This window comes from Pteropus medius, unplaced genomic scaffold (assembly GCF_902729225.1).
Source record: "Pteropus medius unplaced genomic scaffold, Ma_sr-lr_union100, whole genome shotgun sequence".
Taxonomy (NCBI): Eukaryota; Metazoa; Chordata; class Mammalia; order Chiroptera; family Pteropodidae; genus Pteropus; species Pteropus medius.
The window spans coordinates 3,962,875-3,966,645 of NW_024349797.1; positions in this window are offsets into that span (position 1 = coordinate 3,962,875).

The window sequence follows — 3,771 nt, forward strand, 5'->3', positions numbered from 1 at the left end:
AGCCAGAGGAAGACCCCTGTTTATAGCTGCAGGTCAGGGGAGGAGGGCAAGCCACTGCCGAGGACCTGGGGAGGGGAGAATGAGGAGAAAAGAGGGAGGAGAGGAGGGGCAAGGGTTAATTTTTGAGAGGTAAATGCAGTGCCACTGAAGGCGGGGGAAGCTGGGGTGTGGTGCAGCCCCATTACCGTGTGAGGCATGGGGCCAGCTCCCCTGCCGCAGATGCCCATCATCTGTAGGAGGCTGATGCGAGAGCATCCCTCCCACTCAGCACCTCGTGTGTAAGGAAGAGCTTCCAAGAACACCAGGCCGGTGACCTCAGCTGGTTGCAGTGTGGATTCATGAGGTCAAGTTCGTGCATTTGCTTCCTTCAAGGACAATGTTGTGTACTGATGGGGAACTTGGGCTCTGGGGTCAGGTGGCCTGGTGTGAATCCTGGTGCTGTTTACTTACTTTCTACTTTTTCTGTTTAAAGTAGAGATGACAATAGGGTCGATGTGGGGATTAGATGAGACGACCTCTCTAAAGTACGTAGCCAGGCCTGGTACAGAGGAAGTGCTCAGCGAGAACTTGAAATGACTGATTTTATTAGCATCTCACAGGCTGAAAACTTCATCTCCACATCTTCTGATGTTGCCCACGTTGGACTGAGATGAGTAAAGAGTACCTTCAGGTTGTTCCCATGCCAGTCTAGTGATTTTCAATTTTTGTGTATTTGTAAACAGTAGAACCCTTTTGGCGAATTCTTTTATGTAGCCCCAGTATTAGATGGAAAAAGAGAGTTTCTCTGACTGGCTAGCAGGAAGTGCAGCCCTCTCTGCACCGCAGGCACAGGCACACCCCGCTACGCACGCAGACTCAGACACACACAGACACACTCACATAGATGGGCTCCATGCGATGGAATTGGAAACCACTGCCTGGTGAGAAGGCCCCTCCTCGTGGAGAGTCCGCCAGGGCCTGAATCAGGGCCAAAAGAAGAAACGTCGTGGGGCCCTCGGTGTCCCTTTGTCTCACCTTCTCTTGGGTCTTCACAAACACCTTTCCCTCACTTCTTGCTAGGAAACATAACTGAAAAAGCAAGGTCTCTGATGGTGGGTCCCTGAGTCACCTGCACGAGCCGAGGATATGTTTGTTTCTAGCCCTGTGACTGAGCCCATCAGAGAAAGGGGTATGTCAGAGGTGAGTGATGAGTGAGTGAGTGTGTGTGTGTGCGCATGTGCGTCCATCTACATGCGTATGTGTTTGTGTGTGCATACGTGCATATATGGGAGCGTGTGTTTGTGCATGTATCTATGCATGAGTGCATGAATTCTCAGAATGACTCTCATGCTTCATCTTGTTCCCCTGCAAAACTTCTCATTAATTCACTAATTCACTTACTCCTCCATTCATATATTCCTTCAACAAGCTAAATAACAAATCTTAAAATAATGAATTATAATTTGTGAAATGTCATGTGCCATAAGAACATATGCCCATAATTTTGTGGTGTCATAAGCCTTCAAGTCTCTATAGGATCCTGTGTCTCCCTGATCTCAAACACCGCCAGGTAGGTTAGCACCTGGTTCCTGGCACCCCTGCAGCTCTGTGTGTGCTCTGAGCTGTGGGTCAATGACCTGCCTCTGTTCATGCCCATAACCCTATTTCCCCCATGCTGTGGCACTGAGCCATCTCTAAGGGCATGGCAGTTCCTCTTGCTGCTTTTTGCCATGTCAGGCATATACGGGTCCACTCGGAAGGTTCCTGTGTCAGCTCCAGATGTGTGTGTGTATCCTTGGGGAGGTGGGTATATGCCCCTTGGATGTGGACAGGTGTATTCTTGGGCATGAGGTCTGGGGGGGCAGATCCTGGGATATCCTATGGGGGACATCGCCAAGTGTGCGGATATATCTCTGAGCTTGGCCTGAGCCTGGACCCATTTCCAACCTTCCCCAGAAGCCCCCACTGCCAGTAATTACAGCAGATAAACTGGTCCAGTTGAGGGCTGCTGTCCCCGGCTGGCTGCCAGCCGTGCGGCCCCAGGCTGCGCCGTGGGAGTCCATTCATTTTAATAAGAGGTACACCCTGTGTTATTAAGAAGAGTGTTTATTACTGTCGCCATGCACTGGCAGCAGCTTCCATCATCGTTAAACGGCAGATGGGGGGAGGGGGGAGGGCCATGCACTGCAGCTCTTCAGAGGCAGAGGCCCAGCTGGAGAGGCTGGTGAGGGAGAGTCTCTCTCTCTCTCTCTTCTCCTGCTCTAAGACTACATAGCGACCCGTTTCCTGGCAAGAATGGAGTCGTTCAGCTGAGCCTGACCCTGCTTGGAGTGGGAGTCATGGCTGATGGAGGAATGATAGCGGGAACTCTGCTCAGCATCCAGATGCTGCCTCAGAGAGGGAAAGGGAGCCTGGGTTTGGGCTTGTCCCTAGGGCTAGGCAGGGTGACCTGCTGGTCCATCTGCCCGACTTCTGGTACACCTGGATGCCCCACCCAGGGCTTTGCTTGATTGCTCTTTGGGATCCTATAGTTTCAGCTCCATCAATAGTAGCCCACACCAACCGCTGGCCACTGGGCAATCCCACCCCATCAGTGATTGCAGTCTTCACAGCTCTCTCCTCTCCCCATCCCACTGAGGGACATTTGTAAAGAAATGCCTCTGCCATCTGGTCACTGTTCTGTCCCCAGCACAGAGAGCAGGGCCTGCATTCAACAGATAAGTATTCAATCATTAAATAAATGAAGCCTTGCCGAACTCCTTACCCTTCCTGTCATCTTTCAGGTCATTTGGGTGTGGACAAGTGTCAGGCGCAATAATGAGAAGTGTTTTGGAACAGAAGAAAGAACAGAGGTTCCCAAACTTTCTCAGTTTATAGAGCTCTTAGCATCTCAGTCATTTTTTCATGATTCCCCTTGGCCGAAGGAAGTACCCCAAAATAGGCCTAAACAACGCTAGATGATAAAAGGGCCACACACTAAGTCAGACAAGCTCGGAGTAAGCCAGCATGGAAGACTTACAAACTCAGAGACTGAAAGTAACCGCGTAGGATGGTCTGAACATAAAAATTCCTAACTAAAAGTGAGTCGTGGCGGGTAGTCATGCCCTACACCTGTAGCTTCCTTGACAAAGGTCAACCTTTACCTTAAACGAGCCTGTCTGTTATCTTTTTGCATCTAAGATGACATACCTTTGAAATGTCAGAGTGATCCCCTCTTTCCAGACCTCTTAGGGCACAACCTCTGCACCAGGGCAGGAGGCCACAGAACCCCTCGGTGTTGTCTTGTTCCCTGCATACCATCCCTGTGTTGTAAATGTTCATTGTTAACTACTCTGGACCCACCGATGTAAAGGAAGTATGTGTCTCTCTGTTTTGCTTTGTATCCAGTCTCAGAGATTTTCCTGCTTTGTTTTCCCACCCCCTTAATCTACCACCAGTGGATTTCAGTAACCCTCCTTCCATCTCCTCCTTTGATTCTAATATATGAAATAAGCTGCAAAACTGCCATTATCTGGAGCATTTCCTCAATCCTTTGAGATTTTGCTTCTCAGCCGTTGTCAGTTTGGCTCAAATAAACACATAAAAGTTCTCTACAGGTTTGGACATTTCTTACATCAACACAACTTAAGTATTCATGTCTTCGTAACTGATTAGCCATTTGAAAAAAAATGATGTACATAAATATTTAAATGTAAAAGATCTTATTTTATTGTTAACCCCAATTGCACACTGTGGGATGTGTGTGCCTATCAGGCACTGCACATTTTCTCACACCGTGGGATCAGAGTAAAC